Below are 16,759 nucleotides of genomic sequence, written 5' to 3'. Positions count from 1 at the left end.
GTCGTGGCAGTCTACCACTGGGTGGCTCAGTCGGTTAAGCATCTGCCTTTGGCTCAGGTCACGATCCCAGGGTTCTGGGATTGAGTCCAGCTTCAGGCTCCCTGATCAGCGGGGAGCCTGCTTCTCCTTCTGAGCTCCCCCCTCTCCCCGCTTGTGTGCTCTCCCGCTCTCTCTCTCTCTCTCTCTCTCTCTCAAATAAATAAATAAATAAAACTTTAAAAAACATTGGATTCATGGCAAGAGGACTTGCAACGTCACTCCGGAGTCTGGAATAAGCCTAAAAGGTGGCAGGGAGTTGCTGGAGGGCTGGGAGCAGGGGAACACCGGTGAGAGCCACCCAAGGGGTGTGGAGCCGGCTGCCAGGCCGGGGCAGGACGATGGGCTGGGAGGCACGAATTACTTGGGAGAGCAGGCAGTGAGACAGGCGGGGAGAGGAGGAGGAGGCAGAGACCAGAGCCCAACCAGAGACAGAAGTGGTGGGCTTTGGGAGCTCACTGGATGGGAGGTCGTCGAGAGGGACAGTCCGCAAGGATGTCAAGGTTTCCAGACTGGATGATCAGGAACAAGATGCCGCAATGAATAAAAAGAGAGAACGGAGGAGGGTAGGGCGTGGGTGGGAGCTGGCCTTCCGCAGAATGTCACAGTTCCCTGAGCCAGGTGCCTTCTTGGCACACGTGATTTGGTTTCTGAATCTCCGCGGATGGGGCTGCCGGCTCCAGGCACCTGTCTGCTGCTCATCTCTGGTCTGGAGGCCTGGAATTTATACCATGCGACTCGCAGATGGGAGTCACCACGGCACTTGTGAGCTCCAGGATCAGAGAGTAAAGACCGTTTTCTCAGGACTCCTGCGTGCACCGCACGATAGGCTCACTGGTGCCTGTGAATCCTCAGTTCCCCATCCCCTCGCTGGCAGCACTAAGTCTACAATTTCCAAGCCCCTTAGAGCCAGGCAGAGCCAGGCGCTGGCCTCTGCCCGAGGGCTGTGAGAGGAGTCACCCCTAGCCCGAGGCAGGGAAGCCCCCATGCAAGGATTTCCCTCCTCATCTGCCTCACTGATGAAGGAGGCCGTATGGCTTGGGCATAGGTGCTCACGGACCCCTGAGCGGCTCTGTGGAGGACAAGTGCTTGGCAGAGTCGCCGGGGCTAGCAACAGCAAGAAAGACCCCCAAGTGTTAAACACTGACATCTGAAAATCATGTATGGGAATGTGACCTAAACTGTATTTTTTGCTTATTTCAGTGACATTTTAGCTCTTGTGATAGACCAGGGTTGTGTTCATTTCCTACTGCTGCTGTAGCAAGTTACCACTGACTTGGTGGTTCCGCAAGGTACAAACTTATTCTCTGACAGTTCTGGAGCTCAGAAGCCCCAACACAGCTTCACTGGGTTAAAATCAACTCGTTAGCAGGACTCACTCCTTCTAAACTCTAAGGGAGAATCTTCTTCGCCTTTTTAAGCTTCTAGAGGCTGCCTGCATTCCTTGGCTCATGGTCCCCTTGTCTGTCTTCAGAGTCAATGGTGTAGCATCTTTAAATCTCCCTTTCTCTCTTTTGATTTCTGCTTCTATTATCACATCTCCTTCTATAACACTGACCCTCTTGTCTCCCTCTAACTGGGACCTCTGTCATCACACTGGCCCAGCCAGATGATTCAGAATAACTCCTATCATAAAATTCTTAACCAACTCACATCTGCAGAATCCCTTTCACCATATAACTCGATCACAGGTTCAGGGGACTCTGTCATGGGCATCTTTGGAGGGCACATCATTCAGCCTTGACAGTGACCCATACATAACCTGACTGATCCCTAATCCCAGTCTGGTAGGATGTGGCCCACAAACAGTCTTCCCCCAGTAATATTCTTCCACATCACCTGGAGCCATGCATCTTTCCTTTTGAAACACACATAGTTCCACATATGGAAATTGATTATGGGGAAGTAATCCAAAAGAAGATAAGCTTCATGCACAACGATACTTATGAAGCATTACAGAATTTGTTATTAAAACATTGGAAACAGTTAAACATGCAGTATAGGGAAATGCGCCAAAAAATTCTGGAATACTTGTGTTTGAATAATGTGCAGCAATTTTAAATGTTTGTGACACACGTTGGTCACTTTGAAGCTCTTTGTAATGTTTAAAGCAAGCTGTACACTAGATAATTGTAGTTCCAAGAAAAACATGCAGGGAAGAAAATTCTGGAAATGTATATATCAAAATGTCAACCGTGGGGTTTTTTTTCTTGGAGGCCATGTATGACTTCCATTTTCTTCTTTACACCTTTTTTTTTTTTTTTTTTAAATTTCTTCCAAGAACAAGGACTACTTTTGTCATCAGAAATCTATTGGTGATAATAGCAGGTCTTCGGACTGGAAAGAGCAACCTGGCAGTTGTGGAGATGACTATTAATGAGTGAAGACACCGCATCTTTTTTCTCTCAAGTAAGCACTAGAAGATTTGTGGCTGGATGATTCCTGCTTCCGTGTGTGCTCAGACCCTACAGTGTCTCTTTTTTCTGGGTATTGGCCTTGAGAGAGCAGCTAGGATTTCTGCAGATGATACAAGGACCCACAGGGTCATCCTGAACAATGATGTACAGTTTTGGAAATGTCACACCGATGGTCACCCACAGGCTTTGGTGCAGCTCCAGCAAGGAGATGATCAGAAAAAAATTTTCAGTGTGGATATGCAAAAGAGACCCAAACACTCAAGCAACAGCTTTACTGCACAGGGACAGTGCTGGCCTCAGACCTCACCATCCCCAAAATAAAAGCGAGTGTTAGCCTGTATGGTAGAGCAAATGGGAAAATGGGCACATTTAGAGACAGCCAGAGGAAGCGTAAACCAGTAAAAGCCATGCTGGAAGGAGACAGGCAAACCGCAGCAAATTGCAAAAATGTCTGTGCCCTGCAGCCTGGTATTTCCATGTGAAGGAAGTGACCCTAAGGTAGAAAAAATGATCTGAATGTCCAACTTTATGAGTTCTGCATAATGGGATGTTATACAGCCATTAAATTTCATGTTTGAGACGAATAGTTAAGACAAAGAGATGATATTCATAAAATGCTAAGTTTAAAAAGTAGAATATAAAACAGTCAATAGATAGTAATGTGATTTCTTAGCAGATGCATATATAAACAAGTAAACATATAAACAGATGCTCCTAGAAAAAAGACTGACTTGTACCAAAATCATACAATGTGATAGAATAACAGGTCATTTGCAGGGTTGGAGGGAACTTGGTATGGGGAGGTACTTATCTCGGTTTTGCAGGTTTTGTGCGTTACGTGCATACTACCCTTCACATATACTTATATTCGGGGCCATCATTCCAAAGTCGATTCTACAGACGGAACCCCTGTCCTACTCCCTAGAGGAGACTCCCTTGTCCACTGGCCTTCACGGACACACCTGTGTGGACTCTCACACGGCTATGCAGGTTCTTCCGGTTCCTTCCTACTAGCACAGGACTGGGTCCCCAGGGATGATTTTCAAGGCTCGAGCAAGCTTTTCAAAGACAGGATTATGGTTCCTTTGGTAAAATGATGTTTTCAAATGCTTCTGAAATACGTTCACTTCTGCTCATTCCACGGACAAGAAACTACTACTACAAAAGCTCTTGCCTGTTCAAAATTTCTAAGCTCTTCCTTCACTTACAGATTGCTGGGCCCTGCCAAGAGCTCTCCGTTTAATGACAACTATCTTGAGGCCGTTTGAAACAGAGGCTTGAGTGGGAAGGCAACGTCTGTGTCCAACTAGACCACAAGGTTCCCATGGCTGTGTGGCGGAACATCTCTGACCAGAATAATGGCTTCTCGAATGCCACTCAGCTTCTGCTTCAGTTTGAGGCACAGAAGCAGCTGGCTTTTTTCCCCCTCTAAACTACATTCCTTGGTCAGCATGGAGCCCAGTGCGGGGCCTGAACCTGTGACCCCGAGATAAAAACCTGAGCTGAGACCAAGAGTCCGGCACTCAACCAACGGAGCCTCTCGGGCACCCAGGAAGCAGTTGGCTCTTTAATGATTCTGATCTCCACTTCCACTGTGTTTTAGGGGTTTTCTTGTATTCAAGGAATTCTCTGACACCAACTTGGATGTCCTACAATTCCACTCAATTCTGACACTATCTACTGGGATAACACCAGATTTCACAGGCTGAGGGCTCAGTCCCACAAGACTGCCTCCTGCCCCCAGTTCTGATGCCAACTGCAAGCGCAGGTTGTCCCACATGTTTCTGCCCGACTGGCTGGAAATCAGAGGTTCCCATCATCCCTCCTCGGGTTCAATTAATTTGCTAGAGCGGCTCTCGGAACTTGGGAAGCTTGTTTACTCTCTAGATCACCAGTTCGTTACAAAGGATGGCAGAAGATACAAATCAGTAGCTGGACAAAGAGACACATAGAGCAAGGTATGCAGAGAGGGCACGGAGGCTCCTCTAGGCACACCAGTCTCCCTGAGTCTCCCTGTGTTGGTTCGCCAACCTGGAACCTCTCCTGACCCTGTCCTTTCTGTGGTTGGATGAAAGTATCATTACATAGGTATGATTGATTAAATCTTCGGTCAGTGGCAATCAATTCACAGCCAGCCCCTCTACCCTCCCCTGAGGGGAGACTGTAAATTCAACCCTCTAATCACTTGGGTGGTTCCTCTTGGGTAACCTATGGGGGCATTCCCAAAGTCACCTCATTAACATAACAAAAGACACGTTATCTTTTTCAGCACCTTGGAATTCCCTGTGTCTCTTGAGCTCTGCGCCAGGAACTATGATTTCTTACCATGATTCACAATATCACACTTTTTCAGCCCAGCAAGGCTCCAAAATACTGAACTCCTGGTCAGTTCCAGGCTGCAGGCAGCAGAGTGGCGCCTTAGAAAGCCGTATTCCTTGCCTCTGCACACCAGCTAATGCTAGCTAGTCTGATTTGCTTTCACTCTTTGGAGATTTAGTAAAAGCAACAAGACACAACCCAACACCCATGAACAATCTGACTCCTTCTCATCCTTTCTCCTATGGCTATAGCCTCAGGCAGGACATATTCTCCCTTCTTAAGTCAGGCACAGTTTGAGCAACGGTTTTGCCACATACGGCAAGGGTCGCTCAGCAATATCCGGGTTCTCACTGACCGATACCTCAACTTCTTTTTGTGACAAGGCAGGGTCTGAAGGAAAGCATGCACATCCCAGTGAATGCTGGCCTGGCTAGGTGACTCCTTCAAAGGAAGCAAGCCTTACCTGCCTGTGTACATTCTATAGACTTTTTTTTTTTTTTTTTTAATGACAGCCTGTTCAATGTTCCTAAAGAGAGATTTTCCCCACATTTAAATGTCTTTGTCAACAGTTAGCCAGCCAAAAGTGAACGTGGGCTTAGCTGCATGAACTGTGTCACATATTAAGCTGTTTGCACACAGCAGGTAGGTCCCCCAATTCCGTGTTGGATTCTAGCGAAATGTCTGACACTGATTTGATGGTGGGTAGAGAAGCTCAACACTCAGGGTAAAGTAGAACAGTTTCCCCAACTCCCCATTTCCCCAGTGCCTGACCAGAATGATGTTTTCCACCTATGGCTCCAAACAGGATATGGTGGTCAGGCTTGGTAACCTTGTTGGGTAACACGCTAGCTGTGTGTGTGCGTTGTCAGATCTGGGTCCACTTGCCCTTCGTCAGGCCAGCCTCCCCTCACAGGTGCTGGCCCTTTCCCACTTAAGCCGCAGGGAGGAATCGGCTTGTCCAAGACAAACAAGCTTTGTGAGGCGGCAGGAGCCAGTCCCTATGACCTAAAATTCCCTTAGCACTGTTGCCTCCCTGGTCCGACCTCGTCCCTCCTAAAAGACCAAGCGGTGGGATGGGGGAGGGGGAGGGGCAGTAAGCAAGCCACCTGTGAGGTGTGATCTGAGCAGCGACACCAAAATGCTCCCAAAGGCTCTTCAGGTGTCTCTCGCCCTTGTACACTCCACAGTCTCTTGTTAAGGTTTCCGGTCCTTTGGATGAATCTGTTACCTCCTTTAAGTACCTGTGCCCAAGCGGGAGAGCTGCTTGTGGTCTGGGGGCAGGCTGCAGCGAAGCCCCCGGCCCCTGACCCATCCTCCTCTCTCCTCCAGCCCCCTTCCCTGCTCATCCCTTTGCCCACGTCCTACGTGTGTGGTCTCCATTTCAGCTCCTCTTTCTGGCTACACCTTCCAGATAATGGCTGTCCCTACTCAGCCCAATCCCTGCGACATTATCTGCTGTCCATTCTTGACCATCACCAAACAGCTCCGAAGGACTGAGTGAACAGCTGCTTCCCGGAGGAAGGGGGCAGGGCGCTAGAAAACTCTGGGCGTGGATGAGGATGATGCCAGAAGTGAACTCTGCCCCCCTCCCTGCGCTCTTAGCTCCAAGGGCCGCCATGATGCTTGACCAGCTGCCCTTGCCCTTTGCCTTCTTCCTCCAGGTCCTGATCCAGAGTTCATTCTCAAGCCTGTCTCAGATTATGAGCTCCTTAAGAAGGGAGATGGGGCCACTGCCAGTGCAGGGCCAGATACAAATATCAGTTTAAAAGTGATCGAGGAAGGGAGAAGGAGGGCCAAGGAAGAGAAAGGACAAAAGGCAAAGAGGAGGGAGAGAATCCCTTTATTCTAGCCTGTGTGCCTCTGTCCATGCTGAAACCTTGGGAGTTTGCTCTATGACCACTCTGGCCCTAGTTGCTCTCTCCCTCCCCTGGCCTCACCATCTAGCCCCCACCACCTCAGCAGAGAATCTCCGGTGTCCCCACAAGGGGGACTCACAGCTTGCTGACACTGTGGCTATTTACTGCCTGTGCATCAGCTCTGGCCTGCTCGTTGCTTCTTCTCTCATCCCCCTGTGGTGATGGACCCTTGCTGCAGTTTTGATTGATTGGGCGACAGGATGGTGAGGGGCTGAGGCACCCTGGTGGCTCCTGCAGAGGAAGGAAAAGTCCAGGGCACATTCCAACCCTGTTGGTGCCGGCTCAGCCCCTTAGTGGTGTAAAATCTCACGCCTGGAGTCCTGTGGGCTCCTGGTGCCAGCTGCAATTTTATTGGTGGTCTGTGACTTCAAAGGCCTCTCCCCCTGCACTGCTGAGACAGGGGGCTGCAGAGCAGAAGGCCTGTGCCCAGGGCACCAGGGAATTCCCCCAGACCTGGACCCATTCCCTAGCCTGCCCTGCCTTTTTCCTTTACAGTCACAAAAGTCACATTCCCGATTGACTCCGTGATCATGGCAGATGGAGAGGAACTGCTCGTAGAGGAGACTGCTTTCACGGACCTGTATGCCCCAGTCTGCAGGCAAGATGCTTGTACCAAACATCTGTTCAATGGCCCAACATTCCTTCCTGCAGCAACTCCTTCAGCAGTGAGCTGCGAGGCTGGGCTGTGGTCTGGGTAACCCTGGCACCCACCTGACTGTTCTGTGCCTCGTCTATCAAGGGGCAGGGCAGCGGCGGGGGTTGATACCAAGGCCTGGCTGACTGCTTCCCCATTCTTTGGAGGCTTAGAAGAGGCCAAGTGTGGCAGAACAGACAAAAAAGTCTCTCAGCGGCAGGGACTGCTCTGTCCACCCTGAAGGTGTCCCTCTCCAGCAGTCCTGAAACTCAGTCAAGTGTTTAAGACGCATGCTGGGTTTGGACCTTGACGCTGACATGTCCTGACTGTGATACCTCGGGAGAGTTATCCACCCCGTCTGTGCCTCAGTTTCCCCATAGGGATTAATTAATGCTGGTGAGACACCAGACTGGTCGCTGGCAGCTGGCGGATGGTACAACGTGCCTGCTATTCTTACTAGTGACACACAGAAGCCTCATGTGGCTTGTTTACCCCATACCAACAGGTCTGACTGTTGGTACAAGGTATAAGGTACAAGGTGGCAAGTTTCTGGTTTTCTTTCCTTCTTCTCCCCACAACACACAAGGACACACAGACACACGCCAGCCTCGTGCAGTAGCAAGAGCAGCCCAGAGGCAACGTCCTGCTAAGTGAGGCCAGGTATAGTCATGAAATCCCTGCAAAGCCAGCCCCACTCATTTCTAAAGAGCGGCTAAGAATAACCTGCTTCCCGGAGTGGTAGAGAATTCACATGAAATTTAAGTAAAGCTGCCGGTCAGTGTCGGTGAAGCTCAGTGCCCGCTGCCTATGGTAGGCATGTAATGAATGTTCTAGTTCTCACAGCCGGGCTCTCGATAGCTCAAAAGACACTTGCTGGCTTGAGGCTAAAGAATCTGTTTAGACTGGGAGCTCACGGGCCCCACCCTCCACCCCAGGCCACACCTTCCAGAGTGGCCACACTTCCAAGGCACTTAGACCTTGACCAAGAGGGGTGAACCCCTTAAGGGCAAGGACTGCATCTTCTCCCTCACACTTGCCAGCAGCTGGTCCGGCTGGGTACAAACAACGCAAGGTGTAAGCCCAGCAAAAGTGACCCTGGCTGTCTGAAATCCCGTCCAGGAGAAAATTATTGAGAGAAAGCTGAAGGAAGCAAAGCTGTTCTCCACCACAACCCGAGTCTTGCAGGAGATGGAAACTAACAGGGATGGAGACCTGACAGCAGAAAAATACAGACCGTTTTGAAGTCTGCCCACCTGGGAATCAAGCCACATTGAAAATCAATAAGGCACCAAGGCCGGGAGCTCGGGAGCCGACTGGATACCTGCTTGGGCCTCCTTTAAAGCAGGGAAAGCTTTGAAGTTGCAGATGACCAATAAAAATACAACTGGTATTTACAGCTTCAACTCCTCCTGCCTTTGCTTTTCACCGAGTTGCTAAAGCTGCAGCCAGTCGCGCAGGCTGGAATGTTGGCTCAGAACCACAGGGCCCATGCTGTTGACAAGGACAGTGGTTCCTGGCACGCACTGGCCAGGGATGGGTGACTAACTATAGGCACGCTGGCACCTTCCCAGGGCAAACCCTGTCTTGGGTTCTGCGGCCTTCGGAGGGAGTGGCTGAGGTCCCCGAAAACACTTTAGTAAGGTCAGCTGTGTTAGAAGCTCAATCCTGACCAAGACCAGCCACAGGGAAGCCTTTGTTCATATGGGCTATCCACGTCCCGGCTCATCTCCCGCCTCACGGTGGCCCTCTTTGGACCTCTTGTGACACCAGGAGAAGGATCCATCTGCAGAATGACTCCCTCCCTCAGTGGTGGAGCCATCAAAGCAGAACAGGGGTAAGCGACTAAGACTGTTACGAAGGCAACAGAAGTCAGAGCGAAAGGGTGCTGGAGCCCTGGTCGCAGCCCAACACCGAGGCCTTCCGGTGCCGAGGCAGAGACTCTTCGCGCTGCTCTCCTTATATGCTTGTGGCTCCCTGGAAGCTCTGCCAGTACTCAGATAGCAGGTTCCCGGAGTCGGGGCTCTCGGTCTGGTCAGGGAGACAGGACTCAGAGCCGTAAAACATCCAGGAAAAAAAAGCTACGGAGCGGTCTTTGAATGGAAGATATTATATATTACAACATGGACGGGCAGCGTCAGGCCTAATGACCAAGCTGAGCTAATGTCAATAAACAGAGAACTATTAGGAAATTCATTAATCAAAGTCTTGTTTATACTCCTATTTGTCAACCCAATTATTTGTTTGACTTGTGGCCTCCCAGGTTTATTACGGTCTTTTCTGTCATCAGCAGGGCTGGGAGGCTGGAATTTCACACATAGGTAGGGACTGCACTCCTCTTAGGTATGCCGTCTTGAAGAATCAGAGCTCTCATCGGGGGCCAAGGTCTGTCTTCAGTTAACAAATAACCGTTCTTTGTAATCCAGTGGCTCACTGGACCTTAAATTAATTGATTTGCTAATCACTGTTTCCTGTTTCCAGCAGTTGACCTCTGAAGCACTCTCCTGCTCTTGGGGGAAATGTCATCAGGAAGAGAATCCAGGCTGAAAACACAAGAGCAGGGCAAACAGGAGGCAGGGTGGGGGCTCGCAGCTCTCTGAGGACACCTGGGGCTCTGCCCCACTGTATTTGGCCCTTCCAGAGCCATCTTTCACAGTCTCCCTCCCCATGCAAACCCCACCTCTGTGCCTCTCCTTCCTGCTCACCTGGGTCCTACTCCCCCCTCCCGCTGCCTTTTCCTAGCCCTGGCCCAAATGTTATGCTCCTCCGAAGACCTCCCCTGACTGTCAGTGAGCTGGAAGGAGTATGCCCCACCTCTGGCTCTTGAATTCCTCAGTCCCAGAGACTGTCTCTGCTCTGTTCCCGCAGCACCTTCCACATACAGCTCTGTGAGTGGTGCATTTCAGCTGGTAACCAGTGCTCAAATTCTGTAAAGACAAGCAGGCCTAATGTGTCTCACAGCTCTGCCTCCCCTCCTTGGCCCCGCCCCTTCACTAACACATAGACACACGCACGTGTACACTTGCACATGCACACATGCAATGCTGGCCCAACAGGGGGTACTCTGCTGAGAGCAAAGGTAGCTGTTTCATTAGGGGTTTGCCTCCCCCCAGACCCTATGGTGTCACTGTGAAGGCCTTGCTCATGGGCAAACAGAGAAGGAATATCACTTTGGTAAAGAGCAACTGCCTCCCCTACTTTCATCTTCTAAGTTGAACTAATTTCTAGGGTTTCCACCTTCTCAGAGCCAGTGCTTCCTGTTTGGGAAATAAATGTCAAATGATTTCTCCATTCGAAGTGACGGATCACAGTAGGTTTCTGGGTAGCAGGCAGGAGAGCCTGCCTCGTAAAAAGTAGACGTTCTTTATTACTTTGAAGGGAAAAGGGTGAAGGGGAGTGGGGAGTGGGAGGAAGGGTCAAGTTTCTCCAGAATTACTCAGAGTAATATCTGTCCTCAGCGGCCACCCTATGAATTCTGACACATCTCAAAAAGTGGGAGTCTGGAAAAAACAGTCAAAATCTCTTACCTCCGCAAAAAGCTACTGTGCAGTATGTTCCTTTGTGGTTCAGGTTGTGTGTGTGTGTGTGTGTTTCAAAAAAAGAAAAACCGAACCATCTTGGAAAAATCAGAAAGCAGATGCACCCATAATTGAACTTGGCAAGGGCAACAGAAACCTTGTTACAGGCCCTCCCATCCTAATTAATCTGGGGCGTGGAGGGGCTGTGGGTTTCTCTGCGCAGATGTGGGGGGTCAGAAACCGTGGGGGAGGCAGGAGATTTAGGAGTCCTGAGACCCTTCTGGAAACGAAGGGTCCAGGACTCTTGCCCAGCCCTGTCATGGACTCCCTTTCCTGGCTTGGGAGGCTCCTGTCCAGTCCCCCGAACTTGGCCGTCTCTGGTGGGCGCTGGGCTGTGGGGGCCACCAGCCCACCAGAGAGGGGCCGCAGCGCTGCCTGGGCCAGCCCCGCGCCGACAGCCTCGACCCGGTGGCGACTTTTACTATCCGCCATTTACCATTCTGACGGGAAAACAAATTTAAAACACCTGGAAATTTATGTCTCTGATGGGTCGAGTTGCACTGTTCCATTATATTAAATAATCCCGGCTGGGCGCTTCAAAGGCTGCTGGCCTCCGGGAGGCGGCCCCTGCGCGGGGCCTTTGTTAATAGAGCGGGCATCTTGAGCGCGCATGCACAGGCACCCGCATGGGCACCCGCACCTGAGCCCACTCCCGCTCCCGCACCCGCACCCGCGCCCGCACCGGCTCCCGCACCTGCACCCGCAACCCTGGTGGCGCCGCACCTGCGCCGGTGCCCGCACCTGTGCGGCCTGGGGCCAGAGCCACCAGCGGGGCCTGCGCTTAGCTCGCGCTTCAGAGCACCTGCCTCCCTTTGCGTTCACTGTGACCGTGGCTTGGCCTGCGCTCGCTATTCTCGCCATCTGCACCCAACCTGGCTCTTCAAGTTGAGGATGCTTTTCTCACCCTGTGGCTCCCTAGCTCCCGGGACTCTGACCCTAGTTTCTTGCGCTGTGTAACAAGAGTTGGTGGTGGGCAGCTGTGCATGGTGACCCCCATCCTGGCTGCTGCACCCTGCCCCCAGGCATTTAACCCTCCCCAACATTTAGCAGCAAAGAGGGATTTACTCCCGTAGGTCATAGAAGCTCTAAAGGTCAAGGTGGGCACGGTCCAGAGAGAAGACTGGGGGTGGGAGCAAGAACAAGAAGGCTGGCTAAGACTGGGTGGTCGGAGGGGGTCAGAAGAAGCTGTGGAAAAGGTTTAGGGGGCATATGGGACCCAACAGACCTTTTCAAGGCTGCAACAGTCAAGAGCAGCACTGATGGGGGGTGGGGGGAGGGTGCTTCAGCATGCTGGGACCATCCAGAAAAACGCCTTCACCTCTGATGCTGCCTGCGTGTGGGGCTCAGGGGTGAGCACTACCTGCCTAGAAGCTGGGCAGGAAGGACAGTGAGTTGTGCTCAGAGTCTGATATCAACAGATTGGCTCATGGGCTTACACAAGTTCTCCCTTGGAAACTTCCAGAAAATACTAAAAAAAGGGGGGTGAAAGTGGGTTCTAAGATGTTCTTGCTTTGGGGTGAGGGCTATAAAGTTTCTCATGGTCTCTTGCTCCTTCGTCGTAGCACTACTGAGAGGACCAGAAGGGAAAGTTTCCTGAAAACACAGTTGTAACCCTAAGGATATACAAATGAGGTCATATTATTGCAGTTGGGAACAGGGAGCTCCAGGAGGCTGGGAGCATCTTGCTGCCATAGCAGGAGAGGAACTGGGAAAAGGTACTTCCACTCCCAGCTTCTTCGCTGTCCAGTCTCCCATCCTGCAATAAGGCAGGGCCCGCTCCTTCCTTCCCAATATTCCCATATCCCTCTAGGGGTCTCTGCCAAGGCATGGCTCCTTCCTAGGGTCCCTATTGCCACGCAGTTCGGCCACAGCACCAGGGCTTAAAGAAAACTCCAAGATTGGCTTTTCTTAGGACAACCGAGCAGTTTACTAAAACAGGGTTGCTCACTGGTTTTCCAGCGGCTGCCACGTGGCTATAAGTCACTCATTGGCCCACATGTAGCAGAATGCTTCAAAGTTGTGAGTCCCAGACTTGGACCTGCCCTCGCCTAACTGTGGCCTCAAAGGAACATGTTCTGTCACTTCCTCAGTCTTATCACTTTGGAAATGAGGGCCCTGGGCTGCATTCTCCGCAGCTCTTATGTTCCCATCAGTGGTTCTGAACCTTGGCAGCACAGTGGAGGCATCTGAGGAACTCTGAAACCACTGCCGGGCTGCACCCTGAGAGAGTCTGATCTGACTGGGCTGGGCTGGAACCTGAGGCGAGTCTAATGTGCAGGCAAGGTTGTGAACCCCTGTGCTGGCTGCTGTGAGGATTTTATTAGGCAAACAGCAAGTCTACATGGACTGGCCCAGGGACCAGAACTCAGTAGTTCAAGAGGGAGCTCCTAGGAGGTTCATTTCCTCTCCTAGAATAAAAAGCCCTAAAGGTGATATTTTGGTCTCTTTTCAAATTATGGCACTAAAGTTTAGGCCACAGTTAGGCCACCAGTAGTTCTCTATAAGTCGGCTAAGAAGAAGTGGGCCCAATCCTGGCCTGGGTGCTGGAGGAGGTCACTGGCCACAGAAATTGTCGACTACACTCTCCCCCATGTGTCTCCTGGGCACTAGAGGATGGTAGCCAGAGAGGCTCCTCCATTGCCTTACCCAGACGCACCCCCCCCATTGGATGGGCTTCTGAACCCCCGTGCACTCAGGCAGCATCCCTGATGAGAGGTGTCACTTGTATGTGTGGTCAGTCATCCCTCGAGGCCTCGAGGGAACCTGAGAGCTTTGAACTGGTTTGCCCCACCCACAGTACTAAGTCAGTGTTCGGAACAGGCCTGTGAGAGAATGTTGCTAGAAAGTTCCTCCTCTGTGGACCAGGAGGGGAAGGACTTGGGGAGCAGTGAAAAGTTCTCCATCAGAGGCTTTCAAAGAAATGCTATATTAACCCTTTCAAGGATACCAAATGGCAGGTGTCAGAGCTCAAAGAGGCCTCCAGGGAGCACCTGGTCCAAGCCCTCCCTACCTACTCTTACGGCCATGTCACCCCTGCAGGAAAAACCCACAGGAAGGGCTGGTGTGGTGTTGCCCATCAGTGCATGCTAATGAGATAGGGTCATTTCCAGTAACCCAGACTCTACAAATGGATGCAACTGATATGACTGGAAAATTTTGCTTTCTCAAGTAATAATGATAGCCTCTCCCCCTTATTGCTTGCCTTGATTCCAGTGTGGCACTGCATGGCCCCTTGAGAGAAGTAAGGCCGGTATTAATGTCCCTGTTTTCTAGGTTAGGCACCTTACATAAGCAATGCCAGGGCAAAAAAATTCTGTAAACCAGATCTCCAGAGTATCTGCCATGGTCTCATCCCCACCTCTAGCTACGATCAAGCTTACACCATTTGCTTCTTCAGAAATTTTATTTGTAATTTAAATGCATATGTTGTGTTTCTAACTGTAACAGATAGAAAGTATGATCTAGAATTCTGTTTAAAGTTATGTTCCCAACATAAAAAAAAAAAAAGAGTGTGTGCATCACACTCAGAATAAAGTAAGCTGCATCAAATACATCCAAATGTTAACTACAGTTATCTATGGACTGTGAGGATGTCACTGACTTTCTTTATTTTACCTTTCTATATATTTTAAGACCTTTAAAAATAAGCATGTGTTAATTTTGAATTTTAAAGCCAGATCTTTTAAAAATAGAGTTTTGTTTCCACAAACTGTGCAAGAGTAAACTTCAACCCAGCCCCCTCGCCCCCCCACTACGTCATTGTGAGTTTCAGAATGGCACCAATCCAGCTGGGAATGGCAATTACCAAGGGAGAGCCTGTGGTTTAGCACCCCAAGCAAAGCCCCACATTAATGGCTGTTAGCCATTACAATGGCCGATTTCTCAGGGATCACTCTAATTAGGATCTTCTCTATGGCTTACAACACCAGCCCTTTGACTTCAGACAAGGAGCATCTGTGGCACAGCTGGAGCAGCTGGGTTGGAAAATCAATCACTGCCCAACAACTGTGCAACTGATGGCCCATCAATCAGAAACATAAGGCGTCCACTCCATTTATAAAACACATACATTCTCTCGCGAATCTGTAAATGTAATAAGCAGCCCCAGCACCATGGCCCTGGAAAAATGGCGGCATCTGTCCTTTCTGCCTGTAGAGAATCCCCGACGGGCACCACCAAATGAAGCACCACGACTGCAAGAGCTCCAGAAGACCCCTGTCCCAGGCCCGCTACCCTTAGAGGCCCTGAGTCCTCCGGACACCCATACTCAGGGTTGGCGCGGAGATTTTTATGGGCCCTGACAGCCAGTTGTGCTAGAACTCTGCAAGAAGGCAGCATTACTTCAGGAATTTCTCAGAGGCTTTCTAAAATGGCCATTTCCTCCACCCTTTCTTTTCTGTTCTCCTTCCTCTCCTCCTTCTAGCCTTCAGACGTTACAGGAGAAATGTCTTTTCCTTTGATCATGGTCAGGCGATAACCAGACCTATGGGAGTTCAACACTTAGCCACACATGAGCTGACTTCTGGGCAGAATTTACTTTCTCAGAATCCAAAAGTCTTTGCCACGAGGCCCATGTGAGACATGCCTCCCACGGTATTTCAGATTTCAGTGCTGGACTAGGAACCCCCAGAATGGCTCAGCCAGAAGTCCAAAGTTACCCCCGGGAACACTTTTCCATTATTACGATTATTTGGAGAGGAACATATTAAATGATCCTGATAGGGACGAAAGATATTGGCTGGGCTATCTTCCTACCCCGTGACACACCTCAGTGTCCTGATGCTGGAACTCGGAGATCTGGGAACCCTATTACTTGCATATGCAACATTGGGCCATTGCCTCTCAGTTCCTGGCTGGCCCTAGAACTTCCGGCCCTGACGGCTCCCAGGGAATGCTCCCTGAATCAATCCCAGGATCCTCCACCTGCTTTGGTCTAAGGAAAGGAAGGTCGAGCTGCCCTGGCCGTTGCTTCAGAAGCCTTTCTTACCCTCTGCGACCAAGGGGCACACATTGGTACATGGGCAGGAGGGACCCTTTTCCCTGTTCTGAGAAACGTAATAGTGGTCTTACTACAGGGTCGGAAAACTCTGGGCAGCAGAATCAGACTGCCAAACCACATCACGCCTTGGGGTGAGCTGTGAAACGACGGGGCAAGAAGCATACAGAGAGCGGTTATTGAACATTGACATGTGCCAGATGGAAGAGTGATGGAACTTTTCTGTATGGTTCCCCGGGGAGGGATGAACCTCACTGGGAAGAAGCTAAAGGGGGACGGATTTCAGGTTGGAAAATGGAAGAACAGAGCTATGCAGAGATACAAAGCCTACCTTGCTGGGCAGTGGCTTATCCTCTCTGGAGGTTCAAATGGGATGTGGGTCTCCCTGACGTTAGAGCTAGAATCACGCAGCAGGGATGCAGAGGTAAGATGTGAAGATTATTTATTTATTTATTTATTTGGGGGGCGGGAGAGAGAGAGAGAGAGAATGAATGAGCACAAGCGGGGGGAGGGGCAGGTGCAGAGGGAGAGGGAGAAGCAGACTCCCTGCTCAGCACAGAGCCCAACATGCGGCTCAATACCAGGACTCTGAGATCATGACCAGGCTCCACAAGATTTTTTTTTTTAATTCTATTTATTTATTTGACAGAGAGATTGAGTAAGTGGGGGAAGGGGCAGAGGGAGAGAGAGAGAGAATCTGGAGCAAGCTCCATGCTCAGCATGTAGGGCTCGATCCCATGTGGAAATTGATCCCTAGGACCCTGAGATCACAGCCTGAGCCAAAATCAAGAGTCAGATGCTTAACCGACTGAGCTACCCAAGCATCCCTAGATGTGAAGTATTTTAATGATGAGGTTTCTAAAATT

General features: G+C 50.5%; 1 pseudogene; it reads left to right on the top strand.

Moving 5' to 3' along the window:
* Positions 1-15,136, top strand: part of LOC116596360 — a 79,557-nt pseudogene extending 64,421 nt beyond the window's left edge.
* The last annotated feature ends 1,623 nt before the right edge of the window (positions 15,137-16,759 follow it).

The sequence above is a fragment of the Mustela erminea genome, chromosome 7 (genome assembly GCF_009829155.1).
Source record: "Mustela erminea isolate mMusErm1 chromosome 7, mMusErm1.Pri, whole genome shotgun sequence".
In the NCBI taxonomy this organism is placed as follows: Eukaryota; Metazoa; Chordata; class Mammalia; order Carnivora; family Mustelidae; genus Mustela; species Mustela erminea.
The sequence above is the reverse complement of the archived record's forward strand: the minus strand, read 5'-3'. Positions and strand labels throughout refer to the sequence as shown.